The sequence below is a fragment of the Microtus pennsylvanicus genome, chromosome Y, assembly GCF_037038515.1.
Source record: "Microtus pennsylvanicus isolate mMicPen1 chromosome Y, mMicPen1.hap1, whole genome shotgun sequence".
NCBI lineage: Eukaryota > Metazoa > Chordata > Mammalia > Rodentia > Cricetidae > Microtus > Microtus pennsylvanicus.
Genome location: NC_134602.1, coordinates 24,237,640 through 24,265,221, shown reverse-complemented (window position 1 = coordinate 24,265,221; position 27,582 = coordinate 24,237,640).

The window sequence follows — 27,582 nt, the reverse complement described above, 5'->3', positions numbered from 1 at the left end:
GCTGAATGGTGGCATCATTATTGATTGATCTCAGTTGGCAGTTGAGCGATGCAATTTTTTAAAGGTGTTCACAGCAACCTTTAAGTGGGGCGTGGTCCATCCTACCATATTAGGATAGAGGCATCCACAGACTATCACCCTCTGTGAAAACAAAATAGAAACTCCTTTCCAAAGCATCATGTCCTTAGATCCAAATTTCAAAGTCAAGGCATTTTCAAAATATCTATGTTGGATTATTTCAGCAGCTTTTATAAAGAAACATCTTTTAGCAGCTATTGCTACTGCCTCAAAATTCAAATGATTCAAAAAGAGCATAATAGCATACAATATCAAAATTCGCTGTGAATTTTCCATCTTTGTGCGCTTCAATTTAACCTCTATTTTGTTTACTTTTCCTTTTTATTTTTTGCCTTTTGAGACAGGTTCTCTGTATCTTTGACCTGGAATAACTCTGTATACCTGTCTGTCCTTGAAGTCTCAGAGATCTGTCTCTCTCTGCCTTACAGGCATTGGGATTAAAGGTGTATGCTACTACACATTGAACTCACAAAGATCTGTTTGTCTCTGCCTTCAAGGCACTGGGATTAAAGGCGTGTGCTACCTCACCTTGAAGGTACAGAGGTCAATCTCCCTCTGCCTCCCATGTGTTGGGTTTACAGGTGTGTACTACCACACCCAACAACTCTCTTCCTTTTTTTAACTTTAAGAACTTCAAATTTTAGCCTGCACATATTTTTAACACACTGTAAATCATTTAAAAATTTTCTTTGTCTTTGAATCTCTCTTTACTCTATGTCTCTCTCTGTTTTTCTGACCACATGAGTCTTTCATTTACCAGGCAATCTCAGTAGGACTAAAGCCGTGGCTTTGCTGGCCAGATGTAGGCCATTCCTTTGCTTTCTGCCATTCCAACCTTGTGGCTGAGGTACCGAACAGAGCCGCATTCAGTGCCACAAGTCTACAGTGTTTCAAGGTCCTTGCCATCAAAGAGGCTGCAACAGACAACACTCAAGCCCTCTTTCTGTAGCTGGCCCTCCTTCCTCAAACAGTCAGAGTTTGTCCAGGCAGGATGGCCCAGAAAGCCGGCATTTTAAAACAACACAGTTTTTTTTCCTGCTACTGCTGAAAACATACAAGCATTCAGTTGGCTTTTATCAATACCATTAAATGTTTTGTGGCAGGACCTCTCAAGGGCTGCAGGGTTTTGCAGCTGAAGCTGAGTCAGCAAGCCTCTTTTAGATGAGAGCCCTTGCTTTCTTCTAGCAAGCAGAGCAGACCGAGAAATCCCTGCTACCAAGAAAACATGCTTTACTTTTTCCAAGTTTTCTCAGGCTTTCAGTGGATTCAGTTGTCCACAAGGCTGCAAGCCATTCTGTAGTTATTTGAGCAGCGAGGCTGTGTCCCCAGCACCACGGCCGCATGAAGGTTATGCCTGAAATAAATACACAAAAACTGTATTCTTTTAAACACTGCTGGCCCATTAGATTCAGCATTTTAACCCATTTCTAATAATCAGTGTAGTATAAAGAGGTGCACTTACCAGGAAAAATTCAGCATGCCTGACATGGTGGCTGGCTGCATCAACATCTGCCTCAGAGAGCAGAGTTATGGCATCTGTCGGGGAGAGGGGAGCATGGCTTCTCTGAGCTCACTACCTCTTTGTCCCGGCATTCTATTTTGTTTACTCCACCTACCTATTTTCTAACCTATCAGCTGAAGCGGATTCTTTCTTTAATTAATCAATAAACTTCTTCTGTCACTTTATCCTTTCAACAGCTTGCCCATATAAATCTCCCATGTGTCTTCTGTTGTATAATCTTTCATTTGTAAAGAACTTGCACTCTCAGGGGAGGATTTTTCTGACATCTCTGTGGATGGAGATCATATGAGGAAGATCAGATGAGCAACCATGACAACTCTAATGCTGTAGAGTTAGGTGGACCAGAGATTGATGGCTGACATTCCTGTGCTATGCATCAGATGCCCCTGAACTCTGGCCCTGTTGACAGACAGGCAGACATCAAGTTGGTCACACATACTTAACTCATTCAGGTTCACAGATACTGTAAATGGAGTTTTAATTTTTCTCCTAAACTAATAAAAAAACCAAGATTAGGAGAAGAGAAGAGCCTGAAGTAAGGCCCCAAATTGGGTCATTTTGCAAAGGAAAGGTTACCTGCCTCCATGAATGCTGTCTCCCTATCTTAGTCAAATCCATCCTTCCAGTGTCTAGCTAACAGCTAACCATAGGATTGAACCCAACTGCCTTTGATTTCTGAAATAAGTGCTGTCCTCTTTAGGTTTCATAACAGCACAGGAAGGTTTGTAAGACTGTCCCAGCAACAATTTAAAGCAATTCTAGGACACCAAAGATGCAGCAAATTTGGTTATTTGGTAATATAGATTGTTCTGAGGGGACAAAATAATGTAGCATTAAAAAAAACAGATTGGTGTACTCACGATGAATTTATGTGATATGGCACACACAGGCTTCTGGTTCTGAATACTTCATGCTCGGTGGGTTTTGGAGATTGTCGTGACCCTGAACCTAGCTGGAGGCTTTGGGGCCTTGAAAGGACAAGACTTAATATTTCAGGACATCCTTGTACTTGGTCCCCACTGTTTACTGATTTCCTTACAGAGAATGAGCAGCCATCTACTCCTGCTGCCATGCCTTCCCCACATGAACAGAGAGAAGACCCTATACATACAGGTCGCTTGTATCACATGTGAAGGCATAAGTCACAAACAAACTCCCACAGCAGTTTAGAATTGTGATTAATAGAATGATTAGTTCTTGAAAGGGGAAAAACTTAGAGATCACAATCCCTTAAAAAAGCCCTCTGCAGGATCAGAAAAGGAGCCTCGTAGCCGGACGGGAAGCTCAAGCAAGAGATCAAGCTGAAGGTAGAAGTTGCTTTTTAAAAGAGAGAGAGACCACAACTCAATGGGCTGGTATCTCAGTGGCTATTCAGGAAACATCACAGAGAAAGGATCTGCTTCATGCATGAGAGTCACCGATGATTTCCCTTTAAGAAAAAAACCCATCAAAACTCCCAATAACCTCATCAGCATTCAACAACATGTCTATGATTTCTTTGCCTTGCCTTTGATTGTGCAGTAAATGATGCTGATAGTTAATCTGTGCAATTAATGCAAATTTCCTTGTATCTGACTAGACAGAATTGACAGGTTATCTTAAACACAGCAGGGAGTCACTCTACGATGGAACTGGTTCATCATCACCTGTGTGACAGTGACATAATTAAGATCTTTCCTTTGTCTATAAATCTCATTATGTTAAACATGATATGTTGTCATACAGATTTCTTAGGGTTTTGTCCCAGTGGTGGTTTCCTTGGTATGCTTACATAATTTTTGCCAGATCCAATCAGTTTTGCCATGCACTCTCAGCTCCACGTCATTGTGTTTCCCTTATGTTCCAGTCCAGGCATTTTAGACCTCTTGTAACTGTTGTAAGAGTATCTCATGATCCACCTAAATGATTTAGGGTTTTATTTAGGCTGGGTTTTATCTTCCATCACTGAGTTCATTGACTTTCCTTGTGCGTAATTCCTGGGACACTGAGCCTAACTCCTGGGGGATTCCTCCAGTTATTTCTCCTTTCTTAGATAGTTTACACTCTCACTATTACTGTGAGAGTGTTTCTGAAGCAAATATTCTTCTCAAGATGAGAAGAAACTTCAATATTATAATCCATTTGTTATTGTGCTTTAAATACACACACACAAACACACACAAGTTAATGCACATACACTGATGATATCTCAATTTATGGGGCCATTCTGGGGATGTCACGATCGATATCTCTCGAGTGGTTCTCAGAAGGCCATAGGGTGACCCTCTCTAGGTACTTAAGCATGGAGGAGAAGTTGATCGCACTGTGACATTTCCCTAGGAACTATGTGTGCCTTGTCCCATAGTCAGACTGATGACTGACTATCTTGAAAACCACCATGGAACTTTTGTTTGGCAAATGATGGAGATCAAGTCAGGGTCAAAATCAGAAAACTAGATGGAGCTTCCAAGCTCCAGTGGAAGAGCAGATGGATGGAGAAAAAGAGCAAGGATGTCCGGAATATAAGGGCTTGGTCCACACTATGAGACACTGTGCCTGAACTAAGGGGATTTCAACTAATCCAGTGACCTGGGAATGAAAGAACATGGGATCAAACTGGAAGCTCTGAATTTGGCTGACAATTGGGGCAGACGGAGAAGCCAAAGATAATGGCACTTGCAATTGTCTGCATATCATACACTGGCTTTTTGTGATCATATTTTTTGTGGATGCATACCTTGCTAAATCTGGATGGATGAAGGGTGGGCTTGGACTTCCCACAGCTCAAAGTACCCTGCCCTCTATTTGGACTGGTGTTTGAGTGGAGAGGTTTATTTGCGGAGCAAGAAGAATGTGGGAGGAGGAAGAGAAGTGGAAAGTTTGATAATTATTATTATGAAGTAATGGAAAAATCAATAGAAAATAACAAATGAGGACATTGGAGCTAGGAAAAAAAAACATTCATGTGAGTTGTTGACTCAGACCAAAAATTATTTACAGAAAAAAAAAACACATAAAGGGGTTGAGTTACTTGGAAAATATGACTCAAGTAATTAGATGAAGATTGGGGTTTTTATTTTGGGTCTTCATGGGGCTGTATGAGCAGCATTTTAAGACCTGTATGCTGGATATTTCTGGGGGTTAGTAGGGAAGAAACCTGGCTAGGAGGAGTTTTATGACATAAGTAGAGCCTTGATGATGTCACAAAGCTTTGGTTGGGGGTGGCAACTCTGTTCCACATGAAGCACTAGTCTTCTGTGAAGGTGTGCTTACTATCTTCACGGTGGCTGAGGAGGTCAGTTCAGGTCTTGGGCTCCACAACTGTTCCACCGAATTTCCAGAAGTTGGAATCTAGAGAGCCAAGATATTTTCTTTTGGTAAATATGTTTAGAAAGCAACTAGGACCTCTGTAGTCAAAGAAAGGTTTCTTTCAAATCTGCTCTGGGTCCAAAATTTATTTCGTTAACAGCTCCTATATTTGATAGCTGGGGGACGGTTAATGTCAGGTATTCTCCCCACTCTATCTTTGCTAAAAATGTCCAATTCCTCAGTCCACTTAAATGGCAAAGATCCTCTTTGTCCATATGTGTTTTAAAAGATAATTATTTCTAATAGGTGCTGTTGCACAGATTAATGTTTCTTTCTTTTGGCAGTTTGACTCACAGTACTCACTTCTCTAATGAAGATACAGAATATCTTTATGTAATCAACCTGGATCTGGATCAGGAGACACAATAGAGAGAGCCAGTGGACTGGAGTGCCATGACCTTGGGCAGGTGGTTATAGATCAGCCAACTAACCAGTAGCTTGAGTGGTAAGGAGAGGAGTGGCTGTTCTTTGAATTCTTTGCCATCTGTTCAGATATTTCTTTCTCACTTTAGGTATAGGCATAGCTTCCTCTCTCATTGATATAGTAAGTCAGGAAGTAGGTTTCTCAGTAGAGGTCAATTGCATTTTGCAGCAGGAATATGTCTCTGATACACATATACTGAGCTGTAGAAAAGAGTTTGATAATTTTCCTATTAATTTCTTAAGAACATATTCCATTTAGGTATCCAAATCTATTCAGCCCTGCCATTTTCACCTGCTCCAAAGTTATTCCTAAAAACAGCCTTGACCTCACATGCTCACCTTCTTATCCTTGCAGGCACTTATGGTGGAGGAAACCACTTTGTGTCTGATTTAAACTGAAGAGTTCTTCCTATGCAGAGATTGGCAGCTATGAAGCCCAAGCACAGAAACAGAGCCAAGAGACAGTGGAACAGGAGTGCTGTGGCCTATCTCAGAAAGTCTCCCGCCATGATGAAGATGCCTCTTAGTATGAGTAGCATGCCACATCTCCAGAAGAAGAATGGGTCATCGCTCCAGAAGCAAAAATTTAGTAAGCCTTTTGAGGCCCTGGAGAATATTGTTGGCCGCAGAATTTTCATGGCTGGAAGGAAGCCAATGAACCAGTCACCCATTGGAAAGCCATCATTCTAGATCAACTGCCAACATATCCCTCTCTCTATTTGTTGAAATTATGATGGGATTGATTGTGTCTATGGCTTGGAGCTTCATAGTGATGAAAGGATTTTAAACCTGAAGATCCTGCCTAATAATGTGCCATTTCCTCAGGTGACAGACACTCATCTCTCAAACACCATAGTTGGCAGAGCAATGAAACATACATTCATGGGCACAAATGGCTCTAAGAATGACGGGAACGGGATGGTCCTAGAAGAGGTGCCAATCATGAAGACCTGGTTTTATATTACCTACAAGAAAGATCCGGTCTTGTACATTTACCACCTCCTGGATGACTACCTGGAGGCAACCTCCACATCATGCCAGGCTCTAAGGAAGAGTGGAGTGGCGTGGTCCCAGATGAGGTGCAGACCATAACGACCTGTTTCTACATTGTCAATGAGAATGATCCGGTCCTGTACCTTTACCACCATCATGATGATTCCATTGAAGGCAACCTCCACATCACGCCTGGATGTCCTCCAGTAGAGGTGACTTTGGAATTAGGCAGGGATTCCTTGCAGGGCAAAAGAGTGCAGTACAACAAAAAAGATGGAACCCAAGAGATAGGTAAAATTATTTGCCAAGTTCCCAACAAACCTTCTGTGTATTTCATCAAGTTTGATAATGACGTCCATATCTATGTCTATGATTTGGTGAAGATCTGTTAAAGTGAAATTCTCAAATTTTGAGGGGCAGACTTAATTCTCTCTTTGGGAATGTGTTTTTTCAGAGATACCTCAGGTCTTCTATGAATCCTGGTATCTTTTCCAATGGATTATTCTTTCTCAAAGAATAAAAATTTGTTAACATGTTGTGTTATTTGGTCAATGATGGATTGTGTTTGGTGGATGGGGCATCACAGAAATACATGCCTCAAAACAAAGCAGGATTTATGGTCTTTTCCCCTTGGAGAGTACAGGACTGGGGATGCGTGGTGTGGTAAAGGACAAGATGGCTGTCAAGGAAGCAGTGGAGAGGGGACAAAAAGTTGTATGATCTCGGGGCGGTATGAAGCTTGAGGGAAAACCATGTCAAATGGAAAGATGTGACCGATATCAGCGTGAGGTATTGGGACTTAAGAGAATAAAGAGTAGATTAATCAGGAAGGGACACAAATGTATACTCAAAATCAGAGAAAATTAGGTTTCATTTGATGAATGGTTTAATTCGTACTGGCTGTAAGTCAAAGGATGTTTGATCTCAACTAGAGCATGTTGCTTAGTGAAAAGTGTCTCCGCTCAGTTGCTCTTCTCCAGCAAGTTGGACATCAAGCTACCTACTTAGTTTTGCCAGAATTCTGTCTGCCACCTACTTTGTCATGCCTGGATTCGGTATGCCTTGAACTCTCATAGGTCTTATCCATGCCATCCAACCCTTGTCAGTTCATTTAAATAATTGCCCTGCCATATCTGGAAAACAGTGTTCCCTTTCATTGATCATGTTCTGTAGTACTTGGGCTATAAAACTCATGAACACACTCACCCACACACGGGATAAAAATGTACATATGATGCCCACTAGTGTGTGACATGCACACATATGATGAATGCACCGAACTCCATAATATCAGTAAAGTAGGGAATCCATGATGCTAGGTGGAGTCTGGCAAAGACCCCACACACCCATCAAACCGCCAAATACCAGTATGGTACTGATGTCTGACTCCCATCCTGTAAGGAACCTGCCATCCTGTAACTGGGCTATTTTTGGTTCCTTCATCTTCACAAACTTGGTTAAAATGTTAGTTGATAACTGGGAGTTAGGGTCCAGCATGTAGATCAGCTGTCCCAGGTCTGGTGATTTGGCTACAGTTTGGGTGAGAAATTGTACCAGGGAATTCTGGTACACCCTCTCCTCTTCTTTTCCCTGTCCTCATCATCAGTCTTGTAGGTGGGCCTGGAGCACAAAGAAGGTAAAATGGAATAAGCCTCCTCCTTAGTGGAAAACCTTGTCAATCCTTAATTTGACCTGACTCTCTGAGGGAATGCAACACATTTTTTTCCTACTAGGTCTCCTCATTCATTGGTTCACTCATTTTCCCAATGAATGATTGAATTCATCCATTCTCCCTTGTCTCTCTCTCCTCTTTCTTCCCTTCTTCCATTTCCCCCTTGATTGTAGAAATTTGAGCAGCAGGGCTGCATCCCCATGGGGCCGCCTTGTAAGGTTATGCTCCGTAATAACAACACAAAACTATTCATTTCAACACTGCCTGCCCCATTATTTTCAGCCTCTTAACCCATGTCTAATAATGTATGTTGCAGCACGAGGTGCGCTTAGAAGGAAAGATTTAGCATTTCTGACCTGGTGGCTGGCTGTATCGCCATCTGCCTCAGAGTGCAGAGCTACCATTTCTGCCCATGGGAGAGGTGCATGGTATCTCTAAGCTCAATTCCTATTCCTCCCAGCATTCTCTTATGTTTATTCCACCCACCTATGTTCTAACCTTTCAGGCCAAACAGTTTCTTTATTTAATTAACCAATGACCTATACTCCATCATTACTCCTATTTCTGTTTAAACAAGAACGGAATCTTTAACTTTAACATAGCAAAATTACATATAACAAAACAGTTATCAAGCAAGAATTACAGTTACAATATTTATATCTATTTTATCTTTTATCATAACAATGGAAAACTATAACTATCAACTCCATCAGAGACTCCAGAATAATACAGTATTACCTAAGCAAACAAAAAGTAAGCCATTTTCAAACTCTAGAAATGACAGAGACATTTCGCTGCCTGGACAGTTACCCAAAGTTCCTCTGTACCGTTGGTGTTTCCATCCTCAGCCTACAGGCCCATAGTTTCCAGCAGACATTTCCATGAAGCAGGAAATTTCAAAGGCAGTCACTATCTGCTTGTCTTGAAGAATGTTTTGCTGACCCTTTCCTGAATCAGGAACACGAAAAGATCATCTCACCTTTAGGCAAGTTCAGTAGTCCTCTCTCTGAGTGTTTTCTGTGTACAGTTTATGCAACAATCCAGGCAAGAGCAGTTTCTTCCCCAAATGGCTATCAAACTCCATAAGTATCCTCTGTGATGCCCATCTTCTTCCTGAAGTAGGTATGTGCTGCCAAGAGTAGAGTGTCTCACTGTCATGAAAAACCCTAAGGTACTAAAACATTAAATACCCTATTTTGTAGTCTAGAGAGATTGAATAATGCCTATCTAACTGAAACATATATATCTATGTAGCTAGAAAATCTAACTAACATGACTACAAACTTGACTATTATTAATGATTATCCATTAATAACCTATATACATTATTTTTTTTTTTTTTTGGTTTTTCGAGACAGGGTTTCTCTGTGGCTTTGGAGCCTGTCCTGGAACCAGCTCTTGTAGACCAGGCTGGTCTCGACTCACAGAGATCCGCCTGCCTCTGCCTCCCGAGTGCTGGGATTAAAGGCGTGCGCCACCATCGCCTGGCTATACAGTATATTTTTAAATGAACTACACAATCACAATACCTTAATGAAGATCAAAAATGCATATACATATGACAAAATTGACCTAAAATCTCTATCAGTAAAGCAAAATCTATACTAATGCAAATATTCATATCTATATCACATCCCACTTTATATGTAAAAGAACGTTTATAAGCCATATTTGGGAACGTGGGTGCAGTTTTTTCTCTCCAAAATGCTTCCTGCTGAATGGTGGCATCATTATTGATTGATCTCAGTTGGCAGTTGAGCGAAGCAATTTTTTAAAGGTGTTCACAGCAATTTTTAAGTAGGGCGTGGTCCATCCTACCATATTAGGATAGAGGCATCCACAGACTATCACCCTCTGTGAAAACAAAATAGAAACTCCTTTCCAAAGCATCATGTCCTTAGATCCAAATTTCAAAGTCAAGGCATTTTCAAAATATCTATGTTGGATTATTTCAGCAGCTTTTATAAAGAAACATCTTTTAGCAGCTATTGCTACTGCCTCAAAATTCAAATGATTCAAAAAGAGCATAATAGCATACAATATCAAAATTCGCTGTGAATTTTCCATCTTTGTGCGCTTCAATTTAACCTCTATTTTGTTTATTTTTTCCTTTTTATTTTTTGCCTTTTGAGACAGGTTCTCTGTATCTTTGACCTGGAATAACTCTGTATACCTGTCTGTCCTTGAAGTCTCAGAGATCTGCCTCTCTCTGCCTTTCAGGCATTGGGATTAAAGGTGTATGCTACTACACATTGAACTCACAAAGATCTGTTTGTCTCTGCCTTCAAGGCACTGGGATTAAAGGCGTGTGCTACCTCACCTTGAAGGTACAGAAGTCAATCTCCCTCTGACTCCGATGTGTTGGGTTTACAGGTGTGTACTACCACACCCAACGACTCCCTTCCTTTTTTTAACTTTAAGAACTTCAAATTTTAGCCTGCACATATTTTTAACACACTGTAAATCATTTAAAAATTTTCTTTGTCTTTGAATCTCTCTTTACTCTATGTCTCTCTCTGTTTTTCTGACCACATGAGTCTTTCATTTACCAAGCAATCTCAGTAGGACTAAAGCCGTGGCTTTGCTGGCCAGATGTAGCCCATTCCTTAGCTTTCTGCCATTCCAACCTTGTGGCTGAGGTACCGAACAGAGCCGCATTCAGTGCCACAAGTCTACAGTGTTTCAAGGTCCTTGCCATCAAAAAGGCTACAACAGACAACACTCAAGCCCTCTTTCTGTAGCGGGCCCTCCTTCCTCAAACAGTCAGAGTTTGCCCAGGCAGGATGGCCCAGAAAGCCGGCATTTTAAAACAACACAGTTTTTTTTCCTGCTACTGCTGAAAACATGCAAGCATTCAGTTGGCTTTTATCAACACCATTTAAATGTTTTGTGGCAGGACCTCTTAAGGGCTGCAGGGTTTTGCAGCTGAAGCTGAATCAGCAAGCCTCTTTTAGATGAGAGCCCTTGCTTTCTTCTCGCAAGCAGAGCAGACCGAGAAATCGCTGCTACCAAGAAAACATGCTTTACTCTTTCCCAAGGTTTCTCAGGCTTTCAGTGGATTCAGTTGTCCACAAGGCTGCAAGCCATTCTTTAGTTATTTGATCAGCTAGGCTGTGTCCCCAGCACCACGGCCGCATGAAGGTTATGCCTGAAATAAATACACAAAAACTGTATTCTTTTAAACACTGCTGGCCCATTAGATTCAGCATTTTAACCCATTTCTAATAATCAGTGTAGTATAACGAGGTGCACTTACCAGGAAATATTCAGCATGTCTGACATGGTGGCTGGCTGCATTGACATCTGCCTCAGAGAGCAGAGCTATGGCATCTGCCGGGGAGAGGGGAGCATGGCTTCTCTGAGCTCACTACCTCTTCCTCCCGGCATTCTATTTTGTTTACTCCACCTACTAATGTTCTAACCTATCAGCCGAAGCGGATTCTTTCTTTAATTAATCAATAAACTTCTTCTGTCACTTTATCCTTTCAACAGCTTGCCCATATAAATCTCCCATGTTTCTTCTGTTGTATAATCTTTCATTTGTAAAGAACTTGCACTCTCAGGGGAGGATTTTTCTGACATCTCTGTGGATGGAGATCATATGAGGAAGATCAGATGAGCAACCATGACAACTCTAATGCTGTAGAGTTAGGTGGACCAGAGATTGATGGCTGACATTCCTGTGCTATGCATCAGATGCCCCTGAACTCTGGCCCTGTTGACAGACAGGCAGACATCAAGTTGGTCACACATACTTAACTCATTCGGGTTCACAGATACTGTAAATGGAGTTTTAATTCTTCTCCTAAACTAATAAAAAAACCAAGATTAGGAGAAGAGAAGAGCCTGAAGTAAGGCCTCAAAATGGGTCATTTTGCAAAGGAAAGGTTACCTGCCTCCATGTATGCTGTCTCCCTTTCTTAGTCAAATCCATCCTTCCAGTGTCTAGCTAACAGCTAACCATAGGATTGAACCCAACTGCCTTTGATTTCTGAAATAAGTGCTGTCCCCTTAAGGTCTCCTAACAGCACATGAAGGTTTGTAAGACTGTCCCAGCAACAATTTAAAGCAATTCTAGGACACCAAAGATGCAGCAAATTTGGTTAATTGGTAATATAGATCGTTCTGATGGTACAAAATAATTTAGCATTAAAAAAAAACAGATTGGTGTACTCACGATTAATATATGTGATATGGCACACACAGGCTTCTGGTTCTGAATACTTCATGCTCGGTGGGTTTTGGAGATTGTCGTGACCCTGAACCTAGCTGGAGGCTTTGGGGCCTTGAAAGGACAAGACTTAATATTTCAGGACATCCTTGTACTTGGTGCCCACTGTTTACTGATTTCCTTACAGAGAATGAGCAGCCATCTACTCCTGCTGCCATGCCTTCCCCACATGAACAGAGAGAAGACCCTATACACACAGGTCGCTTGTATCACATGTGAAGGCATAAGTCACAAACAAACTCCCACAGCAGTTTAGAATTGTGATTAATAGAATGATTAGTTCTTGAAAGGGGAAAAACTTAGAGATCACAGTCCCTTACAAAAGCCCGCTGCAGGATCAGAAAAGGAGCCTAGTAGCCGGAAGGGAAGCTCAAGCAAGAGATCAAGCTGAAGGTAGAAGTTGCTTTTTAAAAGAGAGAGAGACCACAACTCAATGGGCTGGTATCTCAGTGGCTATTCAGGAAACATCACAGAGAAAGGATCTGCTTCATGTATGAGAGTCACCGATGATTTCCCTTTCTGAAAAAAAAACCATCAAAACTCCCAATAACATCATCAGCATTCAACAACATGTCTATGATTTCTTTGCCTTGCCTTTGATTGTGCAGTAAATGATGCTGATAGTTAATCTGTGCAATTAATGCAAATTTCCTTGTAACTGACTAGACAGAATTGACAGGTTATCTTAAACACAGCAGGGAGTCACTCTACGATGGAACTGGTTCATCATCACCTGTGTGACAGTGACATAATTAAGATCTTTCCTTTGTCTATAAATCTCATTATGTTCAACATGATATGTTGTCATACAGATTTCTTAGGGTTTTGTCCCACTGGTGGTTTCCTTGGTATGCTTACATAATTTTTGCCAGATCCAATCAGTTTTGCCATGCACTCTCAGCTCCACGTCATTGTGTTCCCCTTATGTTCCAGTCCAGGCATTTTAGACCTCTTGTAACTGTTGTAAGAGTATCTCATGATCCACCTAAATGATTTAGGGTTTTATTTAGGCTGGGTTTTATCTTCCACCACTGAGTTCATTGACTTTCCTTGGGCGTAATTCCTGGGACACTGAGCCTAACTCCTGGGGGATTCCTCCAGTTATTTCTCCTTGCTGAGACAGTTTACACTCTCACTATTACTGTGAGAGTGTTTCTGTAGCAAATATTCTTCTCAAGATGAGAAGAAACTTCAATATTACTATCCATTTGTTATTGTGATTTAAATACACACACACAAACACACACAAGTTAATGCACATACACTGATGATATCTCAATTTATGGGGCCATTCTGGGGATGTCAAGATCGATATCTCTCGAGTGGTTCTCAGAAGGCCATAGGGTGACCCTCTCTAGGTACTTAAGCAGGGAGGAGAAGTTGACCGCACTGTGACATGTCCCTAGGAACTATGTGTGCCTTGTCCCATATTCAGACTGATGACTGACTATCTTGAAAAGCACCATGGAACTTTTGTTTGGCAAATGGTGGAGATCAAGTCAGGGTCAAAATCAGAGAACTAGATGGAGCTTCCAAGCTCCAGTGGAAGAGCAGATGGATGGAGAAAAAGAGCAAGGATGTCAGGAATATAAGTGCTTGGTCCACACTATGAGACACTGTGCCTGAACTAAGGGGATTTCAACTAATCCAGTGACCTGGGAATGAAAGAACATGCGATCAAACTGGAAGCTCTGAATGTGGCTGACAATTGTGGCACACGGAGAAGCCAAAGATAATGGCACTTGCAATTGTCTGCATATCATACACTGGCTTTTTGTGATCATATTTTTTGTGGATGCATACCTTGCTAAATCTGGATGGATGAAGGGTGGGCTTGGACTTCCCACAGCTCAAAGTACCCTGCCCTCTATTTGGACTGGTGTTTGAGTGGAGAGGTTTATTTGCGGAGCAAGAAGAATGTGGGAGGAGGAAGAGAAGTGGAAAGTTTGATAATTATTATTATGAAGTAATGGAAAAATCAATAGAAAATAACCAATGAGGACATTGGAGCTAGGGAAAAAAAACATTCATGTGAGTTGTTGACTCAGACCAAAATTATTTTACAGAAAAAAAAAACACATAAAGGGGTTGAGTTACTTGGAAAATATGACTCAAGTAATTGGGAAGAAGATTGGGGTTTTTATTTTGGGTCTTCATGGGGCTGTATGAGCAGCATTTTAGGACCTGTATGCTGGATATTTCTGGGGGTTAGTAGGGAAGAAACCTGGCTAGGAGGAGTTTTATGACATAAGTAGAGCCTTGATGATGTCACAAAGCTTTGGTTGGGGGTGGCAACTCTGTTCCACATTAAGCACTGGTCTTCTGTGAAGGTGGGCTTACTATCTTCACGATGGCTGAGGAGGTCAGTTCAGCTCTTGGGCTCCACAACTGTTCAACCGAATTTCCAGAAGTTGGAATCTAGAGAACTAAGATATTTTCTTTTGGTAAATATGTTTAGGAAGCAACTAGGACATCTGTAGTCAAAGAAAGGTTTCTTTCAAATCTGCTCTGGGTCCAAAATTTATGTCGTTAACAGCTCCTATATTTGATAGCTGGGGACGGTTAATGTCGGGTATTCTCCCCACTCTATCTTTGCTAAAAATGTCCAATTTCTCAGTCTACTTAAATGGCAAAGATCCTCTTTGTCCATATGTGTTTTAAAAGATAACTATTTCTAATAGGTGCTGGTGCACAGATTAATGTTTCTTTCTTTTGGCAGTTTGACTCACAGTACTCACTTCTCGAATGAAGATACAGAATATCTTTATGTAATCAATCTGGATCTGGATCAGGAGACACAATAGAGAGAGCCAGTGGACTGGAGTGCCATGACCTTGGGCAGGTGGTTATAGATCAGCCAACTAACCAGTAGCTTGAGTGGTAAGGAGAGGAGTGGCTGTTCTTTGAATTCTTTGCCATCTGTTCAGATATTTCTTTCTCACTTTAGGTATAGGCATAGCTTCCTCTCTCATTGATGTAGTAAGTCAGGAAGTAGGTTTCTCAGTAGAGGTCAATTGCATTTTGCAGCAGGAATATGTCTCTGATACACATGTACTGAGCTGTAGACAAGAGTTTGATAATTTTCCTATTAATTTCTTAAGAACATATTACATTTAAGTATGCAAATCTATTCAGCCCTGCCTTTTTCACCTACTCCAAAGTTATTCCTAAAAAGAGCCTTGACCTCACATCCTCACCTTCTTATCCTTGCAGGCACTTATGGTGGAGGAAACCACTTTGTGTCTGATTTAAACTGAAGAGTTCTTCCTATGCAGAGATTGGCAGCTATGAAGCCCAAGCACAGAAACAGAGCCAAGAGACAGTGGAACAGGAGTGCTGTGGCCTATCTCAGAAAGTCTCCCGCCATGATGAAGATGCCTCTTAGTATGAGTTGCATGCCACATCTCCAGAAGAAGAATGGGCCATTGCTCCAGAAGCAAAAACTTAGTAAGCCTTTTGAGGGCCTGGAGAATATTGTTGGCCGCAGAATTTCTCATGGCTGGAAGGAAGCCAATGAACCAGTCACCCATTGGAAAGCCATCATTCTAGATCAACTGCCAACATATCCCTCTCTCTATTTGTTGAAATATGATGGGATTGATTGTGTCTATGGCTTGGAGCTTCATAGTGTTGAAAGGATTTTAAACCTGAAGATCCTGCCTAATAATGTGCCATTTCCTCAGGTGACAGACACTCATCTCTCAAACACCATAGTTGGCAGAGCAGTGAAACATACATTCATGGGCACAAATGGCTCTAAGAATGACTGGAACGGGATGGTCCTAGAAGAGGTGCCAATCATGAATACCTGGTTTTATATTACCTACAAGAAAGATCTGGTCTTGTACATTTACCACCTCCTGGATGACTACCTGGAAGGCAACCTCCACATCATGCCAGGCTCTAAGGAAGAGTGGAGTGGCGTGGTCCCAGATGAGGTGCAGACCATAACGACCTGTTTCTACATTGTCAACGAGAATGATCTGGTCCTGTACCTTTACCAAAATCATGATGATTCCATTGAAGGCAACCTCCACATCACGCCTGGATGTCCTCCAGTAGAGGTGACTTTGGAATTAGGCAGGGATTCCTTGCAGGGCAAAAGAGTGCAGTACAACAAAAAAGATGGAACCCAAGAGATAGGTAAAATTATTTGCCAAGTTCCCAACAAACCTTCTGTGTATTTCATCAAGTTTGATAATGACTTCCATATCTATGTCTATGATTTTGTAAAGATCTGTTAAAGTGAAATTCTCAAATTTTGAGGGGCAGACTTAATTCTCTCTTTGGGAATGTGTTTTTTTCAGAGATACCTCAGGTCTTCTATGAATCCTGGTATCTTTTCCAATGGATAATTCTTTCTCAAAGAATAAAAATTTGTTAACATGTTGTGTTATTTGGTCAATGATGGATTGTGTTTGGTGGATGGGGCATCACAGAAATACATGCCTCAAAACAAAGCATGATTTATGGTCTTTTCCCCTTGGAGAGTAAAGGACTGGGGATGTGTGGTGTGGTAAAGGACAAGATGGCTGTCAAGGAAGCAGTGGAGTGGGGACAAAAAGTTGTTGTATGAACTCGGGGCGGTATGAAGCTTGAGGGAAAACCATGTCAAATGGAAAGATGTGACCGATATCAGCGTGAGGTTGGGACTTAAGAGGATAAAGAGTAGATTAATCAGGAAGGGACACAAATGTATACTCAAAATCAGAGAAAATTAGGTTTCATTTGATGAATGGTTTAATTCGTACTGGCTGTAAGTCAAAGGATGTTTGATCTCCACTAGAGCATGTTGCTTAGTGAAAAGTGTCTCCGCTCAGTTGCTCTTCTCCAGTAAGTTGGACATCAAGCTACCTACTTAGTTTTGCCAGAATTCTGTCTGCCACCTACTTTGTCATGCCTGGATTCGGTATGCCTTGAACTCTCATAGGTCTTATCCATGCCATCCAACCCTTGTCAGTTCATTTAAATAATTGCCCTGCCATATCTGGAAAACAGTGTTCCCTTTCATTGATCATGTTCTGTAGTACTTGGGCTATAAAACTCATGAACACACTCACCCACACACAGGATAAACATGTACATATGATGCCCACTAGTGTGTGACATGCACACATATGATGAATGCACCGAACTCCATAATATCAGTAAAGTAGGGAATCCATGATGCTAGGTGGAGTCTGGCAAAGACCCCACACACCCATCAAACCGCCAAATACCAGTATGGTACTGATGTCTGACTCCCATCCTGTAAGGAACCTGCCATCCTGTAACTGGGCTATTTTTGGTTCCTTCATCTTCACAAACTTGGTTAAAATGTTAGAGTTGTCAAACTGGGAGTTAGGGTCCAGCATGTAGATCAGCTGTCCCAGGTCAGGTGATTTGGCTACAATTTGGGTGAGAAATTGTACCAGGGAATTCTGGTACACCCTCTCCTCTTGTTCTCCCTGTCCTCATCATCACTCTTGTGGGTGGGCCTGGAGCACAAAGAAGGTAAAATGGAATAAGCCTCCTCCTTAGTGGAAAACCTTGTCAATCCTTAATTTGACCTGACTCTCTGAGGGAATGCAGCACATTGTTTCCTACTAGGTCTCCTCATTCATTGGTTCACTCATTTTTCCAATGAATGATTGAATTCGTCCATTCTTCCTTGTCTCTCTCTCTTCTTTCTTCCCTTCTTCCATGTCCCCCTTGATTGTAGAAATTTGAGCAGCAGGGCTGCATCCCCATGGGATCGCCTTGTAAGGTTATGCTCCGAAATAACAACACAAAAGTATTCATTTCAACACTGCCTGCCCCATTATTTTCAGCCTCTTAACCCATGTCTAATAATGTATGTTGCAGCACGAGGTGCGCTAAGAAGGAAAGATTTAGCATGTCTGACCTGGTGGCTGGCTGTATGGCCAACTTCCTCAGAGTGCAGAGCTACCATTTCTGCCCATGGGAGAGGTGCATGGCATCTCTAAGCTCAATTCCTATTCCTCCCAGCATTCTCTTATGTTTATTCCACCCACCTATGTTCTAACCTTTCAGGCCAAACAGTTTCTTTGTTCAATTAACCAATGACCTATACTCCATCATTACTCCTATTTCTGTTTAAACAAGAACGGAATCTTTAACTTTAACATAGCAAAATTACATATAACAAAACAGTTATCAAGCAAGAATTACAGTTACAATATTTATATCTATTTTATCTTTTATCATAACAATGGAAAACTATAACTATCAACTCCATCAGAGACTCCAGAATAATACAGTATTACCTAAGCAAACAAAAAGTAAGCCATTTTCAAACTCTAGAAATGACAGAGACATCTCCCTGCCTGGACAGTCACCCAAAGTTCCTCTGTACCGTTGCTGTTTCCATCCTCAGCCTACAGGCCCATAGTTTCCAGCAGACATTTCCATGAAGCAGGAAATTTCAAAGGCAGTCACTATCTGCTTGTCTGGAAGAATGTTTTGCTGACCCTTTCCTGAATCAGGAACATGAAAAGATCATCTCACCTTTAGGCAAGTTCAGTAGTCCTCTCTCTGAGTGTTTTCTGTGTACAGTTTATGCAACAATCCAGGCAAGAGCAGTTTCTTCCCCAAATGGCTATCAAACTCCATAAGGATCCTCTTTGATGCTCATCTTCTTCCTGAAGTAGACATGTGCTGCCAAGAGTAGAGTGTCTCATTGTCATGAAAAACCCTAAGGTAATAAAACATTAAATAGCCTATTTTGTATTTTAGAGAGATATTAATAATGCCTATCTAACTGAAATATATATATCTATGTAGCTAGAAAATCTAACTAACATGACTACAAACTTGACTATTATTAATGATTATCCATTAATAACCTATATACATTATATTTTTAAATGAACTACACAATCACAATACCTTAATGAAGATCAAAAATGCATATACATATAACAAAATTGACCTAAAATCTCTACCAGTAAAGCAAAATCTATACTAATGCAAATATTCATATCTATATCACATCCCACTTTAAATGTAAAAGAACGTTTATAAGCCATATTTGGGAACGTGGGTGCAGTTTTTTCTCTCCAAAATGCTTCCTGCTGAATGGTGGCATCATTATTGATTTATCTCAGTTGGCAGTTGAGCGAAGCAATTTTTTAAAGGTGTTCACAGCAACCTTTAAGTAGGGCGTGGTCCATCCTACCATATTAGGATAGAGGCATCCACAGACTATCACCCTCTGTGAAAACAAAATAGAAACTCCTTTCCAAAGCATCATGTCCTTAGATCCAAATTTCAAAGTCAAGGCATGTTCAAAATATCTATGTTGGATTATTTCAGCAGCTTTTATAAAGAAACATCTTTTAGCAGCTATTGCTACTGCCTCAAAATTCAAATGATTCAAAAAGAGCATAATAGCATACAATATCAAAATTCGCTGTGAATTTTCCATCTTTGTGTGATTCAATTTAACCTCTATTTTGTGTACTTTTCCTTTTTATTTTTTGCCTTTTGAGACAGGTTCTCTATATCTTTGACCTGGAATAACTCTGTATACCTGTCTGTCCTTGAAGTCTCAGAGATCTGCCTCTCTCTGCCTTTCAGGCATTGGCACTAAAGGTGTATGCTACTACACATTGAACTCACAAAGATCTGTTTGTCTCTGCCTTCAAGGCACTGGGATTAGAGGCATGTGCTACCTCACCTTGAAGGTACAGAGGTCTATCTCCCTCTGCCTCCCATGTGTTTGGTTTACAGGTGTGTACTACCACACCCAACAACTCTCTTCCTTTTTTTAACTTTAAGAACTTCAAATTTTAGCCTGCACATATTTTTAACACACTGTAAATCATTTAAAAATTTTCTTTGTCTTTGAATCTCTCTTTACTCTATTTCTCTCTCTGTTTTTCTGACCACATGAGTCTTTCATTTACCAAGCAATCTCAGTAAGACTAAAGCCGTGGCTTTCCTGGCCAGATGTAGCCCATTCCTTAGCTTTCTGCCATTCCAAACTTGTGGCTGAGGTACCTAACAGAGCCGCATTCAGTGCCACAAGTCTCCAGTGTTTCAAGGTCCTTGCCATCAAAGAGGCTGCAACAGACAACACTCAAGCCCTCTTTCTGTAGCTGGCCCTCCTTCCTCAAACAGTCAGAGTTTGCCCAGGCAGGATGGCCCAGAAAGCCGGCATTTTAAAACAACACAGTTTTTTTGCTGCTACTGCTGAAAACATACAAGCATTCAGTTGGCTTTTATCAACACCATTTAAATGTTTTGTGGCAAGACCTCTTAAGGGCTGCAGGGTTTTGCAGCTGAAGCTGAGTCAGCAAGCCTCTTTTAGATGAGAGCCCTTGCTTTCTTCTAGCAAGCAGAGAAGACCAATAAATCGCTGCTGCCAAGAAAACATGCTTTACTCTTTCCCAAGCTTTCTCAGGGTTTCAGTGGATTCAGTTGTCCACAAGGCTGCAAGCCATTCTGTAGTTATTTGAGCAGTGAGGCTGTGTCCCTATCACCACGGCCGCATGAAGGTTATGCCTGAAATAAATACACAAAACTGTATTCTTTTAAACACTGCTGGCCCATTAGATTCAGCATTTTAACTTATTTCTAATAATCAGTGTAGTATAAAGAGGTGCACTTAGCAGGAAAAATTCAGCATGTCTGACATGGTGGCTGGCTGCATCGACATCTGCCTCAGAGAGCAGAGCTATGGCATCTGCCGGGGAGAGGGGAGCATGGCTTCTCTGAGCTCACTACCTCTTCCTCCCGGCATTCTATTTTGTTTACTCCACCTACCTATATTCTAACCTATCAGCTGAAGCGGATTCTTTCTTTAATTAATCAATAAACTTCTTCTGTCACTTTATCCTTTCAACAGCTTGCCCATATAAATCTCCCATGTTTCTTCTGTTGTATAATCTTTCATTTGTAAAGAACTTGCACTCTCAGGGGAGGATTTTTCTGACATCTTTGTGGATGGAGATCATATGAGGAAGATCAGATGAGCAACCATGACAACTCTAATGCTGTAGAGTTAGGTGGACCAGAGATTGATGGCTGACATTCCGGTGCTATGCATCAGATGCCCCTGAACTCTGGCCCTGTTGACAGACAGGCAGACATCAAGTTGGTCACACATACTTAACTCATTCGGGTTCACAGATACTGTAAATGGAGTTTTAATTCTTCTCCTAAACTAATAAAAAAACCTAGATTAGGAGAAGAGAAGAGCCTGAAGTAAGGCCTCAAAATGGGTCATTTTGCAAAGGAAAGGTTACCTGCCTCCATGTATGCTGTCTCCCTTTCTTAGTCAAATCCATCCTTCCAGTGTTTAGCTAACAGCTAACCATAGGATTGAACCCAACTGCCTTTGATTTCTGAAATAAGTGCTGTCCCCTTAAGGTCTCATAACAGCACAGGAAGGTTTGTAAGACTGTCCCAGCAACAATTTAAAGCAATTCTAGGACACCAAAGATGCAGCAAATTTGGTTAATTGGTAATATAGATCGTTCTGATGGGACAAAATAATTTAGAATTAAAAAAAAAAACAGATTGGTGTACTCACGATGAAATTATGTGATATGGCACACACAGGCTTCTGGTTCTGAATACTTCATGCTCGGTGGGTTTTGGAGATTGTTGTGACCCTGAACCTAGCTGGAGGCTTTGGGGCCTTGAAAGGACAAGACTTAATATTTCAGGACATCCTTGTACTTGGTGCCCACTGTTTACTGATTTCCTTACAGAGAATGAGCAGCCATCTACTCCTGCTGCCATGCCTTCCCCACATGAACAGAGAGAAGACCCTATACACACAGGTCGCTTGTATCACATATGAAAGCATAAGTCACAAACAAACTCCCACAGCAGTTTAGAATTGTGATTAATAGAATGATTAATTCTTGAAAGGGGAAAAACTTAGAGATCACAATCCCTTACAAAAGCCCTCTGCAGGATCAGAAAAGGAGCCTAGTAGCCGGAAGGGAAGCTCAAGCAAGAGATCAAGCTGAAGGTAGAAGGTGCTTTTTAAAAGAGAGAGAGACCACAACTCAATGGTCTGGTATCTCAGTGGCTATTCAGGAAACATCACAGAGAAAGGATCTGCTTCATGCATGAGAGTCACCGATGATTTCCCTTTAAGAAAAAAACCCATCAAAACTCCCAATAACATCATCAGCATTCAAGAACATGTCTCTGATTTCTTTGCCTTGCCTTTGATTGTGCAGTAAATGATGCTGATAGTTAATCTGTGCAATTAATGCAAATTTCCTTGTAACTGACTAGACAGAATTGACAGGTTATCTTAAACACAGCAAGGAGTCACTCTAAGATGGAACTGGTTCATCATCACCTGTGTGACAGTGACATAATTAAGATCTTTCCTTTGTCTATAAATCTCATTATGTTCAACATGGTATGTTGTCATGCAGATTTCTTAGGGTTTTGTCCCACTGGTGGTTTCCTTGGTATGCTTACATAATTTTTGCCAGATCCAATCAGTTTTGCCATGCACTCTCAGCTCCACGTCATTGTGTTCCCCTTATGTTCCAGTCCAGGCATTTTAGACCTCTTGTAACTGTTGTAAGAGTATCTCATGTTCCACCTAAATGATTTAGGGTTTTATTTAGGCTGGGTTTTATCTTCCATCACTGAGTTCATTGACTTTCCTTGCGCGTAATTCCTGGGACACTGAGCCTAACTCCTGGGGGATTCCTCCAGTTATTTCTCCTTGATGAGACAGTTTACACTCTCACTATTACTGTGAGAGTGTTTCTGTAGCAAATATTCTTCTCAAGATGAGTAGAAACTTCAATATTACTATCCATTTGTTATTGTGATTTAAATACACACACACAAACACACACAAGTTAATTCACATACACTGATGATATCTCAATTTATGGGGCCATTCTGGGGATATCAAGATCGATATCTCTCGAGTGGTTCTCAGAAGGCCATAGGGTGACCCTCTCTAGGTACTTAAACAGGGAGGAGAAGTTGTCCGCACTGTGACAAGTCCCTAGGAACTATGTGTGCCTTGTCCCATAATCAGACTGATGACTGACTATCTTGAAAACCACCATGGAACATTTGTTTGGCAAATGATGGAGATCAAGTCAGGGTCAAAATCAGAAAACTAGATGGAGCTTCCAAGCTCCAGTGGAAGAGCAGATGGATGGAGAAAAAGAGCAAGGATGTCAGGAATATAAGGGCTTGGTTCACACTATGAGACACTGTGCCTGAACTAACGGGATTTCAACTAATCCAGTGACCTGGGAATGAAAGAACATGGGATCAAACTGGAAACTCTGAATGTTGCTGACAATTGTCGCAGATGGAGAAGCCAAAGATAATGGCACTGTCACTTGTCTGCATATCATACACTGGCTTTTTGTGATCATATTTTTTGTGGATGCATACCTTGCTAAATCTGGATGGATGAAGGGTGGGCTTGGACTTCCCACAGCTAAAGTACCCTGCCCTCTATTTTGACTGATGTTTGAGTGGAGAGGTTAATTTGCGGAGCAAGAAGAATGTGGGAGGAGGAAGAGGAGTGGAAAGTTTGATAATTATTATTATGAAGTAATGGAAAAATCAATAGAAAATAACCAATGAGGACATTGGAGCTAGGAAAAAAAACATTCATGTGAATTGTTGACTCAGACCAAAATTATTTTACAGAAAAAAAAAAAAAACACATAAAGGGGTTGAGTTGCTTGGAAAATATGACTCAAGTAATTGGGAAGAAGATTGGGGTTTTTATTTTGGGTCTTCATGGGGCTGTATGAGCAGCATTTTAGGACCTGTATGCTGGATATTTCTGGGGGTTAGTAGGAAAGAAACCTGGATAGGAGGAGTTTTATGACATAAGTAGAGCCTTGATGATGTCACAAAGCTTTGGTTGGGGGTGGCAACTCTGTTCCACATGAAGCACTAGTCTTTTTTGAAGGTGGGCTTACTATCTTCACGGTGGCTGAGGAGGTCAGTTCAGGTCTTGGGCTCCACAACTGTTCAACCGAATTTCCAGAAGTTGGAATCTAGAGAGCCAAGATATTTTCTTTTGGTAAATATGTTTAGGAAGCAACTAGGACCTCTGTAGTCAAAGAAAGGTTTCTTTCAAATCTGCTCTGGGTCCAAAATTTATTTCGTTAACAGCTCCTATATTTGATAGCTGGGGGACGGTTAATGTCAGGTATTCTCCCCACTCTATCTTTGCTAAAAATGTCCAATTCCTCAGTCCACTTAAATGGCAAAGATCCTCTTTGTCCATATGTGTTTTAAAAGCTAATTATTTCTAATAGGTGCTGTTGCACAGATTAATGTTTCTTTCTTTTGGCAGTTTGACTCACAGTACTCACTTCTCTAATGAAGATACAGAATATCTTTATGTAATCAACCTGGATCTGGATCAGGAGACACAATAGAGAGAGCCAGTGGACTGGAGTGCCATGACCTTGGGCAGGTGGTTATAGATCAGCCAACTAACCAGTAGCTTGAGTGGTAAGGAGAGGAGTGGCTGTTCTTTGAATTCTTTGCCATCTGTTCAGATATTTCTTTCTCACTTTAGGTATAGGCATAGCTTCCTCTCTCATTGATATAGTAAGTCAGGAAGTAGGTTTCTCAGTAGAGGTCAATTGCATTTTGCAGCAGGAATATGTCTCTGATACACATATACTGAGCTGTAGACAAGAGTTTGATACTTTTCCTATTAATTTCTTAAGAACATATTCCATTTAGGTATCCAAATCTATTCAGCCCTGCCTTTTTCACCTGCTCCAAAGTTATTCCTAAAAAGAGCCTTGACCTCACATCCTCACCTTCTTATCCTTGCAGGCACTTATGGTGGAGGAAACCACTTTGTGTCTGATTTAAACTGAAGACTTCTTCCTATGCAGAGATTGGCAGCTATGAAGCCCAAGCACAGAAACAGAGCCAAGAGACAGTGGAACAGGAGTGCTGTGGCCTATCTCAGAAAGTCTCCCGCCATGATGAAGATGCCTCTTAGTATGAGTAGCATGCCACATCTCCAGAAGAAGAATGGGCCATTGCTCCAGAAGCAAAAACTTAGTAAGCCTTTTGAGGCCCTGGAGAATATTGTTGGCCGCAGAATTTCTCATGGCTGGAAGGAAGCCAATGAACCAGTCACCCATTGGAAAGCCATCATTCTAGATCAACTGCCAACATATCCCTCTCTCTATTTGTTGAAATATGATGGGATTGATTGTGTCTATGGCTTGGAGCTTCATAGTGATGAAAGGATTTTAAACCTGAAGATCCTGCCTAACAATGTGCCATTTCCTCAGGTGACAGACACTCATCTCTCAAACACCATAGTTGGCAGAGCAGTGAAACATTCATTCATGGGCACAAATGGCTCTAAGAATGACTGGAACGGGATGGTCCTAGAAGAGGTGCCAATCATGAAGACCTGGTTTTATATTACCTACAAGAAAGATCCGGTCTTGTACATTTACCACCTCTTGGATGACTACCTGGAAGGCAACCTCCACATCATGCCAGGCTCTAAGGAAGAGTGGAGTGGTGTGGTCCCAGGTGAGGTGCAGACCATAACGACCTGTTTCTACATTGTCAACGAGAATGATCCGGTCCGGTACCTTTACAACCATCATGATGATTCCATTGAAGGCAACCTCCACATCACGCCTGAATGTCCTCCAGTAGAGGTGACTTTGGAATTAGGCAGGGATTCCTTGGAGGGCAAAAGAGTGAAGTACAACAAAAAAGATGGAAACCAAGAGATAGGTAAAATTATTTGCCAAGTTCCCAACAAACCTTCTGTGTATTTCATCAAGTTTGATCATGACTTCCATATCTATGTCTATGATTTGGTGAAGATCTGTTAAAGTGAAATTCTCAAATTTTGAGGGGCAGACTTAATTCTCTCTTTGGGAATGTGTTTTTTCAGAGATACCTCAGGTCTTCTATGAATCCTGGTATCATTTCCAATGGATTATTCTTTCTCAAAGAATAGAAATTTGTTAACATGTTGTGTTATTTGGTCAATGATGGATTGTTTTTGGTGGATGGGGCATCACAGAAATACATGCCTCAAAACAAAGCAGGATTTATGGTCTTTTCCCCTTGGAGAGTAAAGAACTGTGGATGCGTGGTGTGGTAAAGAACAAAATGGCTGTCAAGGGAGCAGTGAAGAGGGGACAAAAAGTTGTATGATCTCGGGGCGGTACGAAGCTTGAGGGAAAACCATGTCAAATGGAAAGATGTGACCGATATCAGCGTGAGATATTGGGACTTAAGAGGATAAAGAGTAGATTAATCAGGAAGGGACACAAATGTATACTCAAAATCAGAGAAAATTAGGTTTCATTTGATGAATGGTTTAATTCGTACTGGCTGTAAGTCAAAGGATGTTTGATCTCCACTAGAGCATGTTGCTTAGTGAAAAGTGTCTCTGCTCAGTTGCTCTTCTCCAGTAAGGTGGACATCAAGCTACCTACTTAGTTTTGCCAGAATTCTGTCTGCCACCTACTTTGTCATGCCTGGATTCGGTATGCCTTGAACTCTCATAGGTCTTATCCATGCCATCCAACCCTTGTCAGTTCATTTAAATAATTGCCCTGCCATATCTGGAAAACAGTGTTCCCTTTCATTGATCATGTTCTGTAGTACTTGGGCTATAAAACTCATGGACACACTCACCCACACACAGGATAAACATGTACATATGATGCCCACTAGTGTGTGACATGCACACATATGATGAATGCACCGAACTCCATAATATCAGTAAAGTAGGGAATCTATGATGCTAGGTGGAGTCTGGCAAAGACCCCACACACCCATCAAACCGCCAAATACCAGTATGGTACTGATGTCTGACTCCCATTCTGTAAGGAACCTGCCATCCTGTAACTGGTCTATTTTTGGTTCCTTCATCTTCACAAACTTGTTTAAAATGTTAGAGTTGTCAAACTGGGAGTTAGGGTCCAGCATGTAGAGCAGCTGTCCCAGGTCAGGTGATTTGGCTACAATTTGGGTGAGAAATTGTACCAGGGAATTCTGGTACACCCTCTCCTCTTCTTCTCCCTGTCCTCATCATCACTCTTGTGGGTGGGCCTGGAGCACAAAGAAGGTAAAATGGAATAAGCCTCCTCCTTAGTGGAAAACCTTGTCAATCCTTAATTTGACCTGACTCTCTGAGGTAATGCAGCACATTATTTCCTACTAGGTCTCCTCATTCATTGGTTCCCTCATTTTTCCAATGAATGAATGAATCCATCTATTCTTCCTTGTCTCTCTCTCTTCTTTCTTACCTTCTACCATTTCCCCCTTGATTGTAGAAATTTGAGCAGCAGGGCTGCATCC